Source organism: Elephas maximus, chromosome 2 (genome assembly GCF_024166365.1).
Source record: "Elephas maximus indicus isolate mEleMax1 chromosome 2, mEleMax1 primary haplotype, whole genome shotgun sequence".
NCBI classification, from domain to species: Eukaryota; Metazoa; Chordata; class Mammalia; order Proboscidea; family Elephantidae; genus Elephas; species Elephas maximus.
The window spans coordinates 63,819,990-63,844,545 of record NC_064820.1 but is presented as its reverse complement, the minus strand read 5'-3'; the positions used below and the strand labels follow the sequence as shown (position 1 = coordinate 63,844,545).

At 39.3% G+C, this 24,556-nt stretch overlaps 1 protein-coding gene across 13 annotated transcripts in view; it reads left to right on the top strand.

Moving 5' to 3' along the window:
* PDE4D (phosphodiesterase 4D) overlaps nt 1-24,556 on the top strand; it is a 1,645,162-nt gene that overhangs the window by 968,320 nt on the left and 652,286 nt on the right. The window lies entirely within an intron of this gene.

Genomic DNA, 24,556 nt, shown 5'->3' with positions numbered 1-24,556 from the left:
CAAGCAAAGAAAACACTGTAAGTGTGCCTCCCTTCTTCTTCTCTTCCTTCAGTTATAACACTCATGTCCCTTAATACGCCGACTAGGTATGGCTCAGCCACACTTGTTTTTACAATAATTCAAAAACACCACCACATTAACTGGCTGTTTCAACTGCTTATCGTTAGATGGACTATTGGATGATGTCTCCGCTAGTGAAAGAAATGCCAGCCTGATATGATGCCCTATAGACAGGAACAAACAAAAGATTACTCCACCAGTAATACATTTCAGCTAGAGACTATGGTGCGTAAAATTTTGTGGTATATGTTTGCTTTCAGAGATGAGTGATAAGGATTCTATGTAGTCAGATTACTGGATGGAAAAGAAAAAAAACAAACAAAAAAACACCCTCCAAGTTTCTAATTCTGGATGTTAATCTTTGTGTGACTATGAGAAAACACTCTGAGCACTTCGTCCGTCACCAGCTGAAAATGATCATCTCCTTCATGGTAAAGAATAAATCATTATAAGAAACTCTCATGGCACATTGGTAATAGTAATAATTGATTAGAATGTTAACAATAACATGCTAAAACCTCTTGAGTGAAATTTTTTGAAATGTATGTAGCAAATATTACTATTGTATACTTCATGGAAGAGATTGATACCAATTTAACCTCTGCACATGTCATGTGCTGTCATATAAATCAGGTCACTTAATGGTAACATGGAAACCCGGTGGTGTAGTGGTTAAGAGCTACGGCTGCTAACCAAAAGGTCGGCAGTTCAGATCCACCAAGCGCTCCTCAGAAACCCTATGGGGCAGTTCTACTTTGTCTTATAGGGTTGGTGGTATCTACTTGACAGCAGCAAGAATGGTAACATTAACTTTCAGAAGTTAGTTTTATTTGAATCCCTATTTGCAGATGAGTAAAGTGATTCTAATGGAGATTAAGTAATTTACTCAAGGTCACACATCTATTAAGTGGAGAAGCTGACCCACTCAAAACCAGATCTGACCTAACTTCAGAGCCCCATGCCTCTTTAATCTGCCATATTGTTTTTGTGGCCAATGCCTTAGCATTCTATCCATGGACCTTCTGTAAAATAAATTAGCAGCAAGACCAGAGAAAATAAGCCATCTTATTTGTGTTATTTACCAGGTTGGGTAAGGGCATAGGAATGCCTGGTGCATGTGAATGGAGCAGGAATGATCCTGAGGCAAATGTCTTTCCCTAAGAAACTTTCCTGTTAATGACAGAACTGTGGTCTATACTTTGACAGCAGTCTCTTGTGTTTTCTCAAGAGGAGACGTTTTATAAGCAATCTGAGGTGAACTGTGTTCCTAGGGCCACTCTGGCCTAGAGGTCCTTTCTGTGGCTTGTGTTTCTCTGGGCAGACATATTAGGAAAAGGTGCAGTGCTTGGGGCCAATGAATCAGAAATACAGATTGCAGTGCTTGGTGAGTGAACAGAACTTTTGTGCAAAGAAAAAGGCCCCCCTTCCTTTGGTGGCTTGAGCATAGGCGCTATGCAGAACCACTCACCACCTTTGCGGAGCACTGTTGGGCCATGCCTAAACTACACCGTCAAAAGCAGCATCTCTGGCTTTTTCAATTTTTAAATTAAAATTTTAAATTTATTTTTAAATTATTTACACAAAACATGTCAGGAAAGGGGTCAGATATGTGACAGCAACATTGTTGTTACTAGGATTCCCAGGTCTTGCTCGATGCGGCTGCAGAGACACAAAAGGGGTGAAGGCAAAAGAAGAAGCTTTATTTGTTGGCCAAGCAAAGGAGCACACTTGGAATTTCATCGCCAAGATGAAACAATAACTGAAACAGCTTTTATTAGGGGCAAGAAGTGAGGAAGGGTCCTGGCAGGAAGGAGCAAGGTCATTGATTCCTGGGGTGGTTTCATCTTCTGTGCTTCCTCAGTCCAAAGGGGTATGGGGAGAGGGCTCTGAAACCAGATCTTAGGCTCAGACTCTTCACTTCTGAAAGTCTTCCCCCAGTCTTGGCCTGCTGAAGTTCAGTTCTGTCCTGCGGAAGAAAAGTTCTTGGGTCGCCCAGAGGACGGGTTGATGGTTCTGCGCTTGTCAGGTGGGCCAGATCTGGTCTTAACTGGTTCTGTGGTCTGCAACCCCAGGCTCTTGTTTTTTCTTACCTTAGGCAGGAAGTTGGCCAATTGCCAGAAAAACATCTGGAGAAACCAGGTAGAAGGGGAGGTGGCTTACGCTACTTTACTTACAAGGAAGTTGGGGTAATGGTGCCCAGAGGCTGTCGGTGTCATTATAATACTTTATTGTCACATTAAGGACTGTGTTGCAATTAAAGTTTCTCATGTCGATTTTATTTTTGGGGGCTTCCAAAAAACACAGAGTTGATTTTATTGTGGTCGTTGCTTTCGGCTTGCTAGTGGTTGAAAGTGTTTTGTGAACGTATTAATTAGATTGCAGTTCTAGCTTCATGACCTGATTTTGGAACTGTGAGATTTTCTGAGCTGCCTGGAAATAACCCTTGGGTGACAAATAGATGGTCTGAGATGTTTGCTTTGAATTTTATCCTCAAATGAATCAAAATCACAGTGGGAAGGGAAAGCAATATGATTCAGCTTTGCTCACTTTCTGGTAGGAACCATTCTGTGATTGAATGTCACAAATCCTATATATGTAACCTGCCGTTACAGAGATGTCTTCAAAAGCCTTCAGAAGTTTACTTGAAAGTGTCACAGTCTCTGGGAAACTTACCGAAAATAATAAAGTATAATAGGACTTCAACCATAAGTAGTATAACCTAGTTTAAAATTTATAAATTTAAATTCTTTTTCATGTTTCTATGATACCTCGGGGGTGAACAACAAACATAAAATGTAAATTAAGAGATATTATTAAATGGTTTTATAACTGTATAGGCCATAATAATAAACCTGATAGTGTACCATGAGTTTAGTAGAAATCATGAACTCCTTTCATCTTCTCTAATCATCTGTGCTTTCACAAGTTAGCACAGCGTCCTCTATAATATTCTTGGTTTTCAGTGCTCCCCGTTACTTTGTACATTGCTCTCTTTGTGAGATTTTTGCTACAGCTCCAAAACTCTAAATAAGTTACTAGACAGCCCTAGTCACTTATAAGTTTACTTCAGTCTTTCCTGCCTTGGAGATATTTATAGACTAATGGGAAAAACAGCCACAGAAACAATTATAATACAGTGGGAGTCCCCGGGTGTGCAAATGGTTTATGTGCTTGGCTGCTAACCGTAAGGTTGGAGGTTCGAGACCACCTAGAAGTGCCTTGGAAGAAAAGGCTGGTGATCTACTTCTGAAAAATCAGTCTTTGAAAACCCTGTGCAACACAGTTCCACTCTGACACACACGGGGTTGTCATGAATTGGAATTGATTCAATGACTACAGATGTTATGGAAGTTATGGAAGTCCAAAGGACAAAGCAACTTAGCTGGCTGGGTCCAAACACCTTAGTCTAGAAAAGAAGGACTGAAAATGTACCCAGGGAATTTGAGAATTGAAAACTCAACTCCTTTGAGGCACCCCCCGCCCCCCCCCCCCCGCCCCTGCTTCAAATCTGAGTATGAGGAGTCTGGACTACACAATTGCTATGGTGCTATAAAATCTGTGATTCTCTATTAATGTCTCATTTCTGTCTTATGTAAATATGCACTGGAAAATAATATACGGATGGACAAGCTACTCCAGGACTGACTCTTGATACTTTTCTGATGCGTTTGTCCCCTCCGATAGAAAGCCCTTATCCTCTCAGCTTTAGGTATTTTGCTTAATTAGTTTTTTTTCTCCAAATTCTATCTTTTAAATATCAGCCTTTTTCATGGGCAAGATGACAACATTGTGCCATTTAATGCTGATATCCACGGGAGCTGAGAAAACATATCCCACATACCATTTATATCCCTCAGGTCTGCTCAACTCTTTTTTATCGAAGATTTCCAAGTCAGGCCCTTTTTTCTTCATCTAGCCTCCATCTAAGCCAAATCAATTATATGGTGTGAAGTTCTCAGTATCAGGAACTTTGTTGTTGGAATGCTCTGTGTTTGCTCAGTAAGTTTAAAATAAAGAAATGGTTTACATAATGGCATAATGCTGGGGAGACCTGTGATGTTCTAGAGAAGTAAGGAAAATTAGCAAGCCATTAGTCAGTAGACTGAGTAAACTATGGTATTACTGAGAGCAGTGGAAGAAATCTCTTACAACTCATAAAGTAAGCCATTGGAGTCACAAACCTTTGGATGTTTCAGTTCTAAAAGAAGAAAAACATTGCTGAAAAAGCTCATTTTTTAGAAAATAATCTATGCAAAATTTGGTTTTTGAGAGAGGTTGAAAATTAAGATGGGTCAGGATGTCACCATTTTAAAGACAGACACTTTCTACCCGGACTTCACTATATGTCTTTTTGTTTCAAGGGACTTTCTGTGACCATCTAACCTCTGAAACTTTACAGTAACTTCACAGAAACTTCACAGTAATTCTATTCTATTCACAAATGTAGCCACTTTGACTACTTTGTACTACTTCATATCCCCTTTACCTAGCACAGTGTTGCACTCAAGAGATACTCTAGAAAATTTTCCTTAATGGTTATGTGCACAGAAAAGAATTGTGTGGTCAGGGGATAATTTAATTAAATATGTTTTACATTGTTCAAATAATGTTACTGAATAATTATTGAAAAATAATTTCTATTATTGAGTAATAGCATTTTAGTAACGTCATTGCAACAAGTTCTGAGATGAGACAAGGAATTTATATTATGAAAATAAAGATAATAATAACAGCATTTACATTTTGAGAGGCTATTAATGCCAGGTGTAGACTAAGCTTTTTTATATACATTACCCATGTAATCCACTAAAAAATCCAGGACAAAGTTTTGTTACCTATCTAATTAGGGTGCAACTTGGGTAAGTTATCTAACCTCTCCATGTTTTGGTTTTCCCACTTGTAAAATACGAATAATAAATACTTCTCACTTCACAGGGTTGCTGTAATGATTAAGAAAAACCAGCCAAGTGCTTAGAACAGCAGCTGGCACGTAATAACCAAAAACCAAACCAAATCCGTTGTGGCTGAGTTGATTTGGACTCATAGCGACCCTACAGGACAGAGAAGAACTGCTTCTTAGGGTTTCCAGGGAGCATCTGGTGGATTCGAACTACTGACCTTTTGGTTAGTATGTAATAAGTAATCAATAAATCATATTTATTGTTATTGTACAGATTAGGAAGCGGCGGTGCCAAAGGTTAACCAGGTTGCTTAGGGTTACCCAGTTGCTCAGCGGCAGACCCATTCTAATTTAGTTTTCACTCATCAGCTCTATATTGCTTGAAGGTCTACACTGCCTCTTTCACTTTCTCGAATGTTTTTTGCACACACTGGAGACAATATCTTGGGTTCTGTTTGAATTGAGGGGTATTCTGCCTTCCCCTTTACCTCTCAAGGCTCACCTCAAGAATCGTTTCCCCTTGAATAACTTCCCATGTTGAAGCAGGTCATAACATCCCATGTAGGATGGATTTTTTCTTTATGGGTTGTCTTACCCATGTCCTTCATCACTGAATCTTCAGTTCCTAGCAGAGTGCCTGGTACAGAGTAGGTGCTTGATAAATGCTTTCAAGTTAAAATTACATTTCCAGAATTGTGTCCCTGGTATTTAGTGCTTTCAAAATTATTTTCAGATTTTCAGGAATAGTCTATATGTTTGGGTAGGTAAAATCACTATAAAAATTTTCATGTTGAGCAGAAATAATTCCCGCCCGTCCTGTTTTGTAACACTTGGCAAAGCTTAAATGTATGTGCAGAAGCGGCCACCCTGAGGAATTGTGTGTATCTGAAAAATCCAAATGCTATTATTCCAAGTCACCTCCTTATCTAAGACACTAATTATTTCTTCAAAACTAATAGCTGGTTCACCACTTTCTTTTACAGGAATCTTTCTCTTCTCGAAGCTGTATGTGTTTTATCTTTCTGGCAAGATAAAATTGCAGCTGGTTGTGGTTCTTAGTTATGTCCATTCCCGCATTGATGACATTTGTGTTACACTTTAAATATTTGTCTGCATAGTACGTGATCCAGCCCTTGGACTTTGACCAGCGTGCACTTATGAGTCTTCTTGCAAATGCAGCATACTGTTGTCAAACTAAGCTTTAAAAAATCATCTCTTTTGTAATATTTTTTTCTTGCCGAGAAAATGTTTTAGCTTTTTATTGTATATAATACAGCATAAGGCCCTGACTCTCTGGCCAGTGCCTTTCTAATTTTATAACAGAAGTGCCAGTTATTATTAGTATTATTTCCCCTATTATTTCATCATACATATCCTACATTCAAGTTTTTAAATACATTCATTCACTAGTACAGTGGTTAAAAACTTTTTTTTTTTTTTTTTTATATCACAGACCCTCCCTTCAAACCAAAGTTTAGGCAATTACTTCATATAGAAAATTGGTATGTCAGCTGATGAAGAGTAGCTTTATGTAAGTGCTGCACTTTTAAAGCAGGGCTGGGGAAGCCGGAGCCCAACTAGTCAACAACTGCAACCATGACTCCCTCCACTCGTTTCTGTAGCTTCTTGGATGGAGCTTCAAGGACTCTGAAGATGCTGTCCTACTGCACCATAGACTTTACTTTGAAATGCACTTCCAGCCTATTGCCTTTGCTATAGCAAACCCCTGCTAACCTGGTAGGACTTGGCTTGCTTGGCCTTCCCTAAACTTTAGGTAGCGTTAGGCCCCCCTGTTCTCCCAGAGTGCCTGTACTTCCTATAGCATCGTTCTCATTGCTGTAATAATTGGTTTCATGTGCAGAGAGGCAGCCTACAGAGTGGCTAAGAGCACAGATACTGGAGCCAGATTGCCTGGGTTCAAATCTTGCTTCGCCACTTTCTAGTTATGTGACCCTAGACAAGTTATTTCACCATTTAACCTCTCTGTTCCTCAGTTTTCTCACTTTAAAGTGAGGATAATAATAACGTTTACCTGATAGGCTGTTCCTGAGGATGAAATATTTTAACATACGTTAAGTGCTTAGGACAGGTCCTGGCATACGGGTGCTCCACAATTTGGTTCTACAGACCCAACTGTGCGTGTGTCTCAGGTTGAATCCCCTCAGAAGCAGACCCTGAGAAAAGGATTTAAATGCAAATGACTTATTTGGCTGGCGATGCCAAGAAAAACCAGCAGGGCAGTGGAGAAGTGAGATGAAAGGGACGAAAACCAATATAGGGTATGTTAATGATCAAGAAACCGCTCTAGGGAACTGGGGCTCAGTGCTACTGGGGGCCTACGGGGGATGACGTAGAACTTGTTCACTGTTGTTTTCTCCAGGTATGGGGAAACTGGAGTCTTTATTTTCTAACTCCCATGCTTCATTGGTTAAGAGCTGCTCCTAGGATTTAATTTCTGGCATTTCTAGCCTGGCCTAGAAGCAAGCAAAAGAAAACATTAGTTAGAGTGTTTCACATGCTTATAGTAGGAAGCCACCACTGGCATGTGATTACTCCAGGATTATTAGCAGAATTCTTCAGGGTCCTCAATATTCTGCCTTCTTTATTTCCCCTGACCAATATAGTATGTGTCCATAGATGTTTGTGGAATGAACGAAAGATTCAACACCTGGTTTCATAGACTTGAACTTCAAAGGTCTTTGTAATTGTATCTCATCTATCTATTATCCCTTAATTCCCATGGTTCCCCATCCAGATCCTTCTTCTATAATTAAGTCAGTCTTTCGCTGTTCCTATACATACCCATAGGGTGGCTATGAGTCAGAATTGACTCCACAGCAGTGGGGTTTTTTTGGTTATACATACCCACTGATTTCTGTACATGGGATGCCTCTGCCCTGTGCTCTGTCTATTCAAATCCTACCCATCCTTCAAGCCCAGCCTCTCATTTCATCTCTTTTATGAAACCTTCTTGACCTCAGATAGTTCGCTTTCAGGACATCAACACAGAAAAGACTGGACCATTTGTAACTGAATGCCACTCGGGTTCTTGTCCTGTCCTATTAGCTGATGGAAATAAGATGAACATTAATCGCAAGGGAAACAGAAAGTGGCAAGTTTATTGTCTGCGCATACAAGGAGTGACATGGGGTCTAGCAACCATAAGGCCATGTGCTTACCGTCTGAGCGGGTCGGGGAGCTTTTTGTTTCCAGTGGCATTGGGGTTTGGGCTTGGTACCTGGAACTCTCCTTAGCCCTCCCATGCCCGTACTTGGAGGTCCGGATATTGAATTATCTTCCGTCGGTTGTGCATGTAGTGGGACCCCTTGTTTCTAAAATGGAATCGGGTGAAATTATAGGCTGGGAGATATCTTTCTTTCTGGTGACAGTTGGGTCCAGGATCAGTTGAAGGACGTGATCTCTTCAATCTGCTCATGCTTCCAGGTGTAGCTTGGGCCAGTTCAGTGGAAGGAGCCACTACCTGAAAAATGTTGGTCAAAACAAGCTCCTGGTTAGCAAGAAAAAGAAAAGGTGGTGGTTGGGAGGGGAGGGCATTGATTGGGGTTTTCACATTTAGTGCTTGAGTGTCTTGCTGCCTGCCATGTTCTCTAACTGACTTACGTATCAGTGCTGAACAACACCATCCATGTCTTATATACCTCTGGCCTTTGTCACAGACTTGGAAACACCATACATAGTCCAAACCAAACCAAACCCATTGCCATTGAGTCGATTCCACTCACAGCAACCTTATAGGACAGAGTAGAACTGCCCCATAGGGTTTCTGAGACTGTATGGAAGCAGACTGCCACATTTTTCTCCCATGTCGTAGCACTACTAAATAATGAGAGGCAGGCTTTGGCGTCAGACAAACATGATTGTTTCCGTTCTTCCATTTATGAGCAGTATGACCTTGGACTTACCTTCACCTCTTTTTCCTCACCTACAAAATGTGGCTAATAATCCTATCTCAACATGCCATAAGGGTTAAATGAGATACTGTATGTAATGTTATTAGCATAATTCTTATCAAACAGTAGGTGCCCTATCAGTGAGATCTGCTAGGGTCTTTTAATTATCAAGTAGCAAATATCAGAATTTCCCATTGTTACTCAGCTTCAGCTTCTCATTTTGATATTGCTTTGATTTTAGTTGTTTTCAAAAGGAGACCTTAAGTGACCTCTCAAGAAATACACTGATATTTGAAATGATGAAAATATTGAGATTTTGTACAAAAGTAATTTCTCAGTTAAGCCTTTAACGTTCATAGAATGTGCCGTTATTTTTGTATTTCAGTTAAAATGTCAATCATGTCTATTGGCAAGGTTGATCATTGAAAACTTCAAATCCTTTTGCACATTGGGATAGTTTTAATCTTGCTTTATTGTGATATATCAAGAATCATTTTATATATTTATATATTTCTTGGTCAGAGAATACCCCAGAAAATTAATCCTAATACTTTATTGGGTTTTAATGTGGAAACCCTGGTGGTGTAGTAGTAAAGTGCTATGGCTGCTAACCAAAGGGTCGGCAGTTTGAATCCACCAGGTGCTCCTTGGAAACTCTGTGGGAGCAGTTCTACTATGTCCTATAGAGTCGCTATGAATCAGAATCGACTCGACGGCACTGGGTTTGGTTTTTGGTGTTTTTTACTTTAATGTTTGAAAGATGTACAACACTGTTTCTCAATGTGGTGGAGATGGTGAGGACTGGAGAAGGTGCCATTAGGGAAGATATTTATATATGAGAAATACCTGCAAGAGTTTGTAAAACTAGCACACAGTCCTTGTCCTCCAATCTCAGTGACAAGGAGTAGAAAAAATCTGGTGATTGAGGGATGAGTATGGAAGAGGAGATGCCCTGTTTCCTTTGACCAAATTTTCCATGGGTTTCATATGCCATCCATCTCCATCAGCAGGTAGTATTATGTTCTACAGAGCCAACTATATTGGAGAAGACAAGGAAGAGAGATTACAAGAGAAGCTAGGAAAGGCTGAGAACTTTTGTACTCCCTACATAAACAGAACTCCCCCCAGAGACTGGGGAGAGTAGAGAGGGGAGACCACTAATCATACACACTATACTTTGTTGTTATTGTGTGCTGTCAAGTTGATTCCAACTCATGGTGACTCCACAGGGCAATGTAATCTTTATGGAAGCAGACTGCCACATCCTTCTCCCACAGAGTGGCTGGTGGTTCAAACCATCGACCTTTTGGTTAGCAGCTGAGTGCTTAACCACTGCATCACCAGGTTCCCTATACTAGTTGTGTTGTTGTGCGCCTTTGAGTTGATTCTGACTCATAAGGACCCTATGTGGCAGGGTAGAACTACCCTATGGTGTTTCCTAGGTTGAAATCTTTCAGGGAGCAGATTACCAGGTCTTTTTCTCCCATGGAGCCATTGGTAGGTTTGAACTGCTGGTCTTTCTGTTAGTAGCCTAGTGCTTAGCCATTGCACCACCAGGGCTCCTTAGGAGAATTTAAAGTAAATGATTTTGATGACGTTGATGGTATGCAAATCAAAAAGGAGCTGTGTTGTTTTGCCAGGAAAGGTCAATAATCCCCACCCCTGGGACACTGTCAGAAACCTGGAGGTGAGTTGTGGACTCTTACTAGTCATGAAACTGGAAAGTCCATGTTAGTTTTGTCTAGATCTCAAAGGGGCAAAGAGCCCTCCAGCTTCTAAGAGTTAAACAGACCGTAAAGTCCAAGGGTATGTCAGATGGAATACAAAGTTCTGACTAAGCTTCCTAGGAGCCAGTGTAAATCAGGAAGCTTAAATACAAAGTGCAGTGTTCACTAGATATAAACAACTCAGTGGTTTGGCAAAAGCATGCCTATTTCTGATACTAACTTCAGAAAGAAATTTGTCTTCTGGAAGGTCATTAAGAGGAATAAAGACATATAAAAACCATACCACCCAATACTTAAGATATTTAAAACATTTTATTTCCTCTCCTTTTCTATCCCCACAAATTTCTGTGAAGATTGTAGTATATTTGAAAGCTCTTTGAAAATAGTAAATACAATTGCTAGTTAATAATCAAAAGAAAGAAAACCCATGTATCAGCTTGCATTAAAATCTGATGCAATATTACTGAAGGTATTGAGGTGTTCATAAGTGGATAACCTGAATTAAATATATATTCCTTATAAGAAAATGTTAGATCTTTGAAGTTACTGTCTTAAAATTAGAAGCATAGCATTCTCATATACTTTGGATCCTCTCATAGACCATCTTGTTTTCGTTACCTGCCCTCGAGATGATTTTGACTTATGACTCCATGTGACAGAGTAGAACTGCCCCATAGGGTTTTCTAGGCTGTAATTTTTACTGAAGCAGATTACCAGGTTTTTCTCTCACAGAGAGGCTGACTGGGTTCGAACAGCCAACCTTTCGGTTAGCAGCTGAGCTCTTAACCATTCTGCCAGTGGACTTATTTAGGCCATCTTAGCACCAGGCTTTAGCATCCTGGATCTTGCTCCATTTGTAATGACAACAGTAGTAAAGGATGATGCAGTCCTGTATGACTCTTAGATAGATCTGAAATCTCAGAGGTAAATGTTCCGGAGTTTGGACATGGCCTTGTGTTGTATAAGATGGGAAGTTCAAGTGAAACTTCCAAGCAAGGCTGCTCCCACTGGAATCTGTCAATTCACTAAGAAGTAAGCTGGTCATATTGGCTTCTTTAGGCTTAAAATGTTTCAAGAAAAATTAAATAAATAAGGAAAATGGAAGCCATAAAAATAACAAACCATCAGGAGGATGTAGGTAAACATTAAACCTTTTGGGATTTATGGAAATTCTTCATATGTATGAGACCAGGTCAAATCAGTTGTTTTTTCCACAGTGTATGATATGACTGTTTTCCCCTGAAACAGGCTACTTTTCCCCTGAAATAATTCCTTTGATAGTTTAAAAAAAAAAAAAAAAAAAAGCACTACATAAAACCAAAAAGAATGGAGTTCTGGGATGCAGGATATAAACCCTCTGCATTTTTCCCTTTTCCTGTCATTTCTTTTTCCTGATGAATTGGCTGTTTCACATTGGTGCTAAGAATTTGATTCTAGAGTACTAGAATAATCAAGTGTTTGGCTGGGCTGTGAGTAAAAGATGTTTGATTGGCAGATGAGTCCATCTGTGTCAAACAGCTTTACCTTGAGAAAATCCGTGACTTTGAAAGCAATCACACATCTAAAGAATTTTGGAGATTATGGCCACTTTCCCCTCCTTCTCCCCAGAATCTATTTTCAGTCAGCCTCGTCATGAGCGTCTCCTTTGGGTAATCTGAGTTGCAAGCTTTCCTCATTCTTCCTGTATCCCTGGTTTCATCAGAGCTTCAAACAAGACAGGCAAAAGATTAAAAAAAAAAAAAAACAACTTTCATTTTCAAGGAAATGGCTTTTTAATACCTGATTCTTCACGCCTATTCATCACTGCTAAGTGTTTCAAAAGTGCTGAGTACAGTCTTCAGGAAGCAACCAGTACCTCAGTCTCACATCTGTTGTTCTCAAACCAGGGTCTCTGGTGCCTTTCACAATGTGCTTTGCAGCAACGTCATGACGTGTTAGGAACCCTTATGCCTGGCATGGAAAAGAATCTCCTTCATCCCTACATTGCCTAAGAAAATCATCTCAAATCAAAATACTTCAGGGAGGAACACAATTTCATATATATGTGACTGCACATGTGAAAAGTAGAAATGAATACACATTTCTTGGACATTATATGTATGAATTTAACTGTAAAACAAACAAGAACTAAAATCCAAGTACTGAATAATTTTGTTTTGCTAATTCATTCAAATGTAATCTTGACATGTATTATTTTATTAATGTATCTTCCTGATTCATAGGTTTTTTCCTCTCTTATTCCGTTCTGGAAACCTTGGTGGCGTAGTGGTTAAGTGCTACAGCTGCTAACTAAAGGGTCGGCAGTTCAAATCCACTAGGTGCTCCTTGGAAACTCTATGCGGCAGTTCTACTCTGTCCTGTAGAGTCGCTATGCGTCGGGATTGACTCGACAGCACTGGGTTTTTTGGTTTATTCTGTTCTACAAATTCTATAGCTGGTAGATTATTTAAACTAAATCCACTAAAAATAAATTTCCTAAGATTAAAATTATTCATCTTTCAGAATTAAAGATACTAGTAATATTCTTGAGTTAGTGTAGTTCACATAGAAATTTGGCATAGCTTCCCCCCGCTCCCTGTATCTTTGTTTTTTTACCCACAGAGATTTATAGCTTTTGGGGACATATTTATCAGTGTTGTATATTCCTGAAAACACTGTTTAAAATATCAATATCTCCAGTCCTAGAAATGATAGAGCTGAGTCAGATGGAGCAATGAGTTTTTAAAGTGCATTTCAAGGAAATCTATCGTCTGCATTAAGCCATTTTGCTACAACACAGTTTTCATAAATAGAGATAAAATTTGTATGTTATTCTACACATTTTCTATAAAGATTATAAAAAATAAGTTCTTTGGCAGTTTAATTATAAAATGCTCTTGAATGATTAATAGGTTAATTTTGTATGACATCCTTATTTGACTGGCGGTAGTATTTCTCATGGAAATACATGTAGTCGAGATGTCCAGAAAATATCAAGAGATTAAATACAGAGATAAAAGTGTACAACTCTGATTTTACTCTCCGTAGGTAGACCAAAGAGAGAAGAATGTAGCTTTATTTTAGAATAAGGGAAGGCTAGCAGGCATGCTGTCTGATGGTACCTCTGCCTGTATAGTCACAGGTGGGGCATGGCACATGAATACTCAAAGCCTCCAGGAAGCTCAGTATGATATTCACAACTAAATAATAGTGTGCTAAGCTCATCCAGGAGCCCTGGTAGCACAGTGGTTAAAAACTTGGCTGTTAACCAAAAGGTTAGCAGTTCGAATCCAGCACCTGCTCCTTGGAAAATTTATGGGGCAGTTCTTCTCTGTCCTGTAGGGTCACTGTTCGTTGGAATGGACTCCACAGCAACGAGTTTTTTGTTTTCTTACCCTCATTCATGGTAATCACATGCAATATAGTATTTGTATCTGCCATTCATTATATTTATTCAGTTTTCAAGGTAAAACACAGAAGCTATTTTGGAGATTTCACATAACATCTTGAGCTGCATTAATAGAACTGGAATGACCCACAATGAAGGGGTAATGAGCACACTTGTCGCTGCATGATTCAGAGCTCAGTGGGAGTATTGCGTTCACTTCTGGGTTGCAGACAAACTGGAGAGGAGTCAGGGAGTGCCAAAGGTGGAAACAAACTCAAGCCTTGTCACGTGGAAATACTTGAAGGACTGCGATTGCTAAAGAGGAAAAAAGGATGCAGGAATTGAAGGGCTTGTACTGGTACTTGTAGGAGATTTTTTGTGGCTGTGAATCTGAAATATAATTAGTGGGTGCACCTGCAATAAGGCAGAGTTCGTTTCAAAATGGGGCTGGATGTTCTAATAATCGTTGTTGTTGTTAGGTGCCCTGAAGTCAATTTCAACTCCGATCAACCGCATGTGACAGAGTGGAACTGCCCCGTAGAGTTTTCTAGGCTGTAATCGTTACATGAGCAAATCACTAGGTCTTTCTTCTGTGGAGCCGCGGGGTGGATTTGAACCGCCAACCTTCCCATCAATAGCTGAGTGCTTAATTGATGTACCACCAGGGCTCCTGTACGAGTAGTTAGAACTAGGTAAAAAGGACAAGCATTTCAGGTGAGATGGCCTGCTTGGGTCAAGGCAAGGAAGGAGGGAGGGGTGGATAAATGTGCATTGTTTGTAGAAAAAAAAAAAAAAAACTCATGAGCAGATTATAAAATCTTACCAACTTGCTAAAATTCATCTCTTTTTCTGGTTGGCTTAAAATTTTTATATGTCTTCCCAAATTTCCCCTCTTGTTTATTGCATGTTAAAATATTAAACCATTTATGATCCCTCTCTTTGTGCTCATGAAAGATACATCCTTATAGAAATGTATAGCTTGTGTAAATTGTTCCTGCTTCACAGTAAATCTTTGTTTAAATGAGTCATATGTTTCATCACTCCCTAGGTTTTAATCTGGCTTGATTTTCTAACATGATCGAATGATCATAAAGGTTCATATATGCAAAATATGATGTCTTTTTGTTTTAGAGAATCAAATACTGGATTATATTAGTAAGTCTAGATCTTAATATTTAATTCTATCAGTTTAAATTAGATTTCTAGACTTTCAGGGCTTATTTTTAATAAAACTTTGTTTTAAAAGTTATAGGTTTACAGAAAAATCGCAAAGATTATATAGTTTCCACTTTCCCCTAATATTAACATCATCAATATGGTACATTTGCTACAATTAATGAACAAATACTGATATTATTAACTAAAGTCCATACTCTCTTAGTTTTTACCTAGTGAGCATCCTTTTTGGTTCTACTGTCCTAGCCAGGATACTGCATTACATTTAGTCATCATGTCTCTGTAGGCTTCTCTTGGCTCTAACATCTTCTCGGGGTTTCCTTGTTTTTGATGACCTTGACAGTTTTGAGAGCACTGTTCAGGCATTTTGTAGAAAAGTGCTCAATTGGACTCAGTCTGATATTTTCCTCACTCGCTCCTAGGCCATTCTAGCATCCTCCTTATGCTTATTGGAAACCTCCCACTCCAACAGTAAGGAACCTGGCTCCCACCATTTGCCATTCACTTACTTTAATTGTTAATTCTAGTATATATATATATATATATATAAACAAACCCAGTGCCGTCAAGTCGATTCTGACTCATAGCGACCCTATAGGACAGGGTAGAACTGCCCCATAGAGTTTCCAAGGAGCGCCTGGTGGATTCGAACTGCCGACCCTTTGGTTAGCAGCTGTGGCACTTAACCACTACACCACCAGGGTTTCCCGTATACATGTATAGAATATCATAATTACTAACTCATACTCCTGTGGGGAAACACCTTTATCAACTAGAGTACGGTGCTTATGTGTAGTCCTTTTTGCCTTTAGTCTTAAAGGTTCCACTTATTTCCAAAGTTGCTTAGGTCAGAAACTTTTTCTACCACCCTGTCTTAGTCATCTGGTGCTACTGTAACAGAAATACCACAAGTGGATGGCTTTAACAAAGAGAAATTTATTGTCTAACAGTCTAGTAGACTAGAAGTCTGAATTTAGGGTGCCAGCTCTAGGGGAAGGCTTTCTCTCTCTGTCAGCTCTGGGGGAAGGTCCTTGTCATCAATCTTCCCCTGGTCTAGAAGTTTCCCAATACAGGAACCTTGGGTCCTAAGGACACACTCTGCTCCCAGTGTTGCTTTCTTGCTGGTACGAAATCCTCCATCTCTTGCTCATTTCCCTCTTTTATATCTTAAAAGACATTAATTTAAAACAAGACCTAATCTCATAGATTGCATCCTGCCTCATTAACATAACTGCTTCTAATCATACCTCATTAACATCATAGAGATAGGATTTACAACATATAGGAAGATTACATCAGATGACAAATTGGTGGGCAATCACACAGTACTAGGAATCATGCCTAGTCAAATTGACACATTTTGGGAGGATACAGTTCAATCCATGACACTCTCCCTTAAGTGAATTTGTTTCATACATTTATAATATAGTTAGATTGTTTTATCACAGTCTGCATTCCATCCTGGGATTTTTCAGGGCTTTCTGGGATTTGCTTTGTTTTTACTAAAAGAGTCAATCTTTGTGAAATGAACAATACACTAGCCTAAGTTTGGAATGTTCTCCCAAACGTTACAAAATTCAGTCTAGAATAAAGACTAATGGGAACTACCACTGATCAGTAACAGTGGAAATGACAGACAGAAAAGAAAAAGGTGGAAAGGGAGCGAGGGAACGAGAAAGGTAGGAAGTAAGGGAAGGAAAGGAGGGACAGAAAAAGAGAAGAAGAGAGGGAGGGAGGGAGGGAAGAAGGAAGGAAAGGAGGGAGGGAGGGAGGGAGGGAGGGAGGGAGGAAGGAAGGAAGGAAGAATTACATGTAACTGTATATATAAAAAAATTTTTTTTTTTTTTTTAATATACCTTCCTTTCAGGAGTCAAAATTATGAACAGTGTAGCAACAGGCAAACAGATGAGGTGCTTCATTTATCCTGACTGAAGTTGAAATAAATAGAAGCTGAATTTTTTCTTGAAAGCTTAGAAAAATTCAATATTATTTTTCCTCCAAGCCATGGTTTTCACTCTTCAAACTCTTATGACTTTAAGATATATTAAAGTCCCAGATACTTTTTTTTTTGGTAAGTAAAAATTGGAATAATCAACTTTATATTGTTCACAGCAATTTAAGTCACAGATAATGGAAATTTTCAGAATTTTGATTTAATTTTTAATTAATCTCTTGTTTTTATCTTCTTTTCTAACAAATGTTCTTCCCATATGACGGCTGTATCTGTAGTAAGAAAATTAATTAAATTGAATTTTGCCTTATTTACCTATAAATTTCTGCTCTCCCTTTAAGAGATACTAAAGAAGTCCATCGTAATTTGAGTAACTTGTAGGATTTCCCTTTATCAACTGGACTTTGGACATGCTCTGATTTACCAATTGTCCTTGTAATGACAAAGGAAAACAATGGTTTGGTATCAGGCATTAAAGCAACTATTTTGAAGTGGCTTGATTTTCAATAATACCTTCAAGAGACCTGGGGAACCCCCAAGACTATTTCCCTGAGATACCCTTTAAACTTTGAACTGAAACTACTACTCTAGGAGGTTGCCTTTCAACTAAACAACGAATCGGCTCATAAACGATATCACCCGTGAGTACTGTGCTCCTTTCATAAAAAAAGCAAAACAAAATCCTCTAAGACCAAATTGTCAATATTTACCCTAAAGCAAATATGAGACATTTGGGGGTGGGAGTGGGCAGGGAAGTAAGAATAATAGAAACAGAACAACCAAAACAGAAATAATGAGAGTGTTGATACAACGTGGAAAATGTAACAGATGTCATATACAATATAAGGAGAAATTGTTAAGTGGGAACCTTATTTGCTGTGTAACCTTTCACCAAAAATGCAATGAAATATTAAAACAATATAATAATAATACTTTTAATGAATGGCCTAAGGTAAACAATGTTAAGATTTGGCATACAATAGTTAATGTCCCTCCAGGTTGCATTTAATTTTGATTTAGTCTGAAATCTGATATAGGAAAACCTATAATGTACAGATTGTAGGACTCAGGAACAGTTACATTCCCTGGGGGCTCTAACAAAGTATCCTACCCAACAGTGCCTTTGTTTGTTGTAGTCTAAAGTTTTAGGAGTCTTAAAAACAAAACAAACAAAAAACTTTGTTTTTTCTGTTCAACCCAGAAAGAAAAAAATATAGTATGAATAGTGTTGTTGTTGATGTTGGGTATCTTTGAGTCAGTTTTGACACATAGCAACAGCATGAGACAGAGTAGAGCTGCCCCACAGAGATTCCAAGCTGTGCTCTTTAGGGAAGCAGATAGCCAGGTCTTTCTCCCATGGAGCTGCTCTGTGGATTCTAACTGCCACCTTTCAGTTAGCAGTCCAGTTCTTAACCATTTCTCCACTACTGCTCCCTATAATAGGGTAAAGATAGGTAAACAAATGACTATATTAAGCTGATCTTTGACAACTCTTTTCAACCTCCGTTCCTACAACCTCTTATCACATCCTGACATCATTCCCCCACACCAAAAACACTTATCTGCATTCACCGTTCATTTGTAGGCAGTGGGAGCAAAATGGTGCCCAAAATCAGAAATGGTTTCTACCCACATACAAAAAAATAAAACAGTTTATAATTAAGTGGGGCCAGCAGGCATTTATCAAATTATAACACACACACACACACCCCACGTATGAAGATGTAACTGGGAAAATACTATGCAAGAGAGGTATGCAGGGTTCAAAGAGTCTATGAGAGGGTATTTGACATGGCTTTCCTGAGGAAGAAGTATTTAAGCTCAGCTGCTAACCAAAAGGTCAGCAGTTTGAGTCTACCAGCTGCTCCTTGGAAACTCTATCAGACAGTTCTATTCTGTCTTATGAGGGTCACTATGATTCGGAATTGGCTCAATGGCATTGGGTGTTTAGTTTTGATTTTGGATATGAAAGATCAGTAGGAATTAACTGGAAGAAGACAGACAAGAGAAAGAATATTTTGTGGTCAATGAACAAGTGGTAAATGCAAAGGAAACCAGAAGAGTCAGGTTTGAGGCAGTCACAAAGGTGGGAGATGAGGCTAAGCAGGTGTGGGGGAGGGCAGCGCATCCAGGCCTACATTACACTGAAAGCAATGAGCAGCCATTGCATTTCCAAGATGAAAGGGAAAATCAAATGTTACCTAACCAAGCCGATAATATTTCCATTTTCTAATGGTGAATGAGAAGGAGTATACTTGTTTAATCCATCCATGCATATGCATATAAATTGCATTTATATATAGAATCTTATTTTCTACATTTCATTTTCATAGCAGCGTTAGGAAAGGCCTTATTTGTCTCCTGTGCTCCGTTTTGTTTTGTTTCTCATTTATATTTCTTACTTCGTTGCCCTTCTGTTTGCCTAGCACTCATGTACTGCATTCCATTTTCCAACTCTCAGATGGGGGAAGGTATCACAGCAGGTGGAGAAAGAGAACACCGCAGAGGAAAGGAGGCAGGAAACAATAGGGAAGGACAACTGCATTTAAGTGTTTCAAAGCTGTGATCGAATTGTCTGTCTAAGGACTTCATCTTCCTATTCTCTTTTGCCATTTTACTTAAAGCTAAAAGGAGTCAGGTGCTGTACTTTTCCACAGTAGGCTTATGCCACAGCCCATTAATTGATTCCCTCCTTCTACCACCCTATGACAATGCACTCTTTTTTCCTGGACTCCAAGCTTAACCTTCTGAGTAGTACACAGGCCGTGAGTCTCCCAATTCACCCCATTGTCCTTCTCACTCCTTCCACAGGGACCTCTCTACAGAGCAAAGCCCAGCCTATCCCTTTCTACACTAAAGATAGCTCTCCAGCATCTTTAGTACATCATTTCTCAACCCTGCCTGCCACACCCCAGCTACACCCTGTTCCTGGGAAGGATTTTGCAGCTCCTTGAATATGCCATGTTGGCTCATTTGGTTGGTCCACACTGTTCCTTATAACCAGAATGCCTCCTCCTACCCGCTACTCTGCCCACTTCTACCCTCTGATTCCTTTGAGAGTCATCTGAAACTTTGTCTCCTTTGAGAAGCCTTACGGACTCCTACCTGAGTGTTGCTTTGCAAGTCTCTGCTTCCACTGCAGCCTGTGCATGGCTTTTTGTTTCAGTTTTTAAATACCACTTTTCGAAGATACATGCATGCTATTTTCAGGTCTGTCTCCTACACAAGAATGAGCATTTCAGGGGGCCCCTTTGTATCTCTACCTTATTCATTGTATACCCTAGCACTCAGCACAGAACTTGGCACCTCCTTGGTATTCCATAAATGTTTCTTTAATTAATGAATTAACCCTTATTTTCTGTTTGTATAATCAATTGTTGCAAGTCCTTTGTGCTGGTTTGAGCAAGCTGGGCTCTAACTACTGAAAGTGTCTTCCACACCAGACTGCCTCACCACAAATAGAAAGGTTTTTCCTTATTTAGCTGTTTCTACCTTTTTCTTTTTTTCCTATGCTTATGGATTTGCACAAAAAAAGAAAAATATTTACTGGCTGAAGTGACCACACAGCAACTCTTCATGGCTTTGAGACCCTCTAGTGACCTTCCAAAGGAGCCGTGGTGGTGCAGTGATTAAAGCATTAGGCCACTAACCCAAAGGTCAGTTGTTTGAACCTATCAGCTGCTCCACGGGAGAACATGTGGCAGTCTGCTTCTGTGAAGATTTACAGCCTTGGAAACCCTATGAGGCAGTTCTACTCTGTTCCATAGGGTCACAATAAGTCAGTCAACCAGACGGCAGTGGATTTAGTGACCTTCCAAGTGAGCTTCTGTCCCAACTTCCAAGTTTATGAGAACACTTAGCCAGTTCAGTCAGATTGATCTAAGCTGACTAAAGTGTATTTCTGGATTTTACAGATTCATTTTACATGTTCTTCTCATCCCAACACTCTATCTCCTCCTACCTAGATAATAATAAAAACATTAAGTCTTTAGTCTGTGCTAGGCACTGTGCTAAAGTCATACGTAATGAGTTTTGCTTAATCTTCATGAATACCCTTTGAAATAGGTTTTACTATCCTCATTCTGCACGTAAGGAAACTAGAACCCGAAGAATTAAGTAATTTGTCCAAGCTCACACAACTAGTAAGTGACAGAGCTGGGATTTGAACCTAGGCCTTTATGGCAGTCTTTACCTGTTGCCATCAAGTCAACTTTGACTCATGGCGAACCTGCATCAGAGTGGAACTTTGCTCCATCAGTGGCTGATTTTTTAGAAGCAGATCACCACGCATTTCTTCTGAGGTGCACTAGGTGGACCTGAACCCCAGCCTTTTGGTTAGTAGCCAAGCATGTTAACCATATGCACCACCCAGAGGCTTCTATAAGGTTCTAGCCTATACATATTTTCTCCCTCCACACTATCCTCGCCCTACTTGTTCACATCCAATTCAAGGACCCACTTCTCCAGACATTTGCTCTTCCTGGCCTGTTTTGCTATGGCTCTATTTCAACAACCATATACTTCTTGGCATTCACTTGGCATCTATCACTTTTAAATACTCATGTTCATTATCTTTTCATGTGTATAATTGTGTCTCGTCTTGGAAACAAGACTGGGAATTTTCTGTTTTTTAATTTTCTCTCCCTGAGAGATTGTAAAACTTGGTAGTTGTGGACTCTGGAGGCAGATTTTCTGGGCTTGTATTCTAGCTCTTCTGGCTCTCCTTTGTACTAGCTGTATCCCTCAGGCAAATTTCTTCACTATTCTATGCCTCCATTTTCACATCTGTAAAATGGGTCAAATACTCTCCGTCTCAGAGTTGCTGTAAATATTAAATATTAAATGAGTTTTAATTCTCCAAAAGCACTGAGAATCATGCCTGGCACATAAGCCGCTCAGTAAATACCATTTACTATTTTAGCCTGTAGCAGTTCTTTGTACTCAGATTGTGTCCTGAAGTCCCAGTTGAGTGACTGTTTCGGTCTGTCTTTCTATTGTGTATTGTGGCCACTGGGTACTGCATCCCTGAAAGTTACGTTAACTAGTGTGGGCTTTCTTTCTCTTCTCTATCAATGAGCTCTGCAGCCTCAACCCTGGGGATGGAAATGTAGTGAAATCTCTTTCAGCTCAGATTTCTTTTGGGGTTGCCACTAAGCACTTCATGGAGTAACCCTTCTCTTCTGTCCTCAGGCCTGTTGAGATCATCTTCTTACAGCATGTCTGACACCTGCTGCCACTCTACCCAGCCACTTCCTCAGTAACCTGGCAATGCCCAGAGGGCCAGTGCAAGCTTGGACCCCTCTGACAACACAGCTTGCAGTCCACAAACTGACAGCTCCTTTCTTCTGAATCTGGCAGCCAACGCATGTACACTTTAATATTTATCAATAGCTGAACACTGCTGGAAGAGGCATGAGAAAGAGCTTCCGGGTTAATCACTATCTCTGATTTTATAAAAATGGTTAAGCCATGTGTAAAATCACTCACAATAAAATGCTTATTGTTCTGAAGACTTAGCTCTACTGAGATACAGTTGCCATGTGATGGGATGAGAAATAGGTTTTCTTTCTCTCCCTACTACATAGAAAATATAAAATAAGATGCTTTTCTTGACCACCAACATCACTTTCATATTAAGGTTCTGCTTTAACGTCGTGTTGTTTTTCTAAAAAACACTAAGAGATTTTGCAAGAATATGACTCAACTCTAGCAATATAAATATATTTTATTTCAAAGCACACTCATTTGAAATAACTGTGAATGACAAACAGAAAAAATCATTTTTTTAGAATAACTATTGTTCTATTTCTATCCCAGTAGATTATTTGGAAATGAACTACCATCTACGGTATCTTCATTTGTCTTCTAATTTTCATGCAGTTTGAAAGGGTTATGTTTCTTACCCAAAGAACCATCTGACCAAATCTCCAAGGAGTGACTTAGGCATTTTGATTTAACAGGCAAATATACACTTTTTCATTTCAGGAAACATTAAAAAAAAAAAAAAAAGATCTTATTTGCATAATATGTAGACATAGTATCCTGAGACCTAGTCTATGTAGAATTTTAGATTAGATAAATGATCTGATTTTATAAGCATAAGCAAGTTCCCTTTTGTGATAGTAATATTAAATCCCTTTGGGTACAGAGGTTTATAAGCATGATCAAAGAATGACTTATCAGTAAATTATTCCATTTTATAAGGAGATGCTTACTCCGGGCTTTCTGTGCATTCTCAAACATTTCTGAACATGTGTTGAGAAAGGGAATAGGAACAAATTGGTGCTAAAAAGTATGCAGTGGGAAGTAGAAGTCCAAAAGTATGAAGAATGCATGTGTACAAACATGTACAGTATTCACTTTTAGGAGTTAACCTATATTCTAATATTGATGCTGTATTACCGATATGAGGAACCCTGGTGCACAGTGGTTGAAGCATATTTGGCAGTTCGAACCCATTAGCTGCTCCGTGGGAGAAAGATGTGTCAGTCTACTTTTGTGAAGATTACAGCCTTGGAAACCCTATGGGGCAGTTTTACTCTGTCCTATATGGTCACTATGGGTGGGAATGGACTTGACGACAGCTGAATCACTAATATAGATCTTCTTCCTAAAAGCTAATAAATGTATACTCCCCTCTTTGTACTCTGCATTTTCCAAATTTCCAAAAATAAATAAATACAGAAAACCCTTATTAATTACCACTTTCATAATCTGGAAGGGGCGATTTGATTTACCAGGACAAGAAACCTACTTTAGGTGGGTAAAGTAGCATTTCTTAAGCATTTCTATGAAGGAGCATGTTGAAATTGTTTTCATTGAACAAGTTACAAATTAGGGTTAGTAGGCTGTTCATTATAAGAATATTGCCATTACTTGGGTAGGTGTATTAGTCAGGGTAGGTGAGGTTATACACCAGTAACGAAAAGCCCATTTGGAATCCACAGTAGGCAGTCTCCATGTGATACCTTAGAGCAGCACTTTTATATAAGTCATAGATGTCTGTGATCCCCAGCAGAAAGGATTAGAGAGCCAAGCAGTAGAAATTAAATGTTTCCACCCAGAAAAATGAATCACATTTCATTTTTCAAAGCAACACAATTTTTTTAACTTCAAGGAGTCAGGGGAGTACAGTTTTCCTGTGGAGCCAGAGAAGAAAACTTGAAATTGGTGAACATTTAAAATCTCTGCCATAAGAGGGTACGTGAGAAGCATAGTATTATCTTAGCCTGCCGCGTTTTTCAAAATCTTCTGCTTACAAATTTTCAGAGCTTCCCAGAGCCTTCAATATAAAACATAAACCCTTTAGCAGGGCTTTTTGTCTGTCAACAACTCAGCGCCTGCTTCTTTTGCCAGTGTCTCCTCCTTGCATTTGCCGTGTCCCGTAAGACTGTCCTGGAAAACATGGACTTTTCATTCTCTGCTTCCCCCTCTTTCTTCCCTACTTTTGCAGTCTTCACTCAG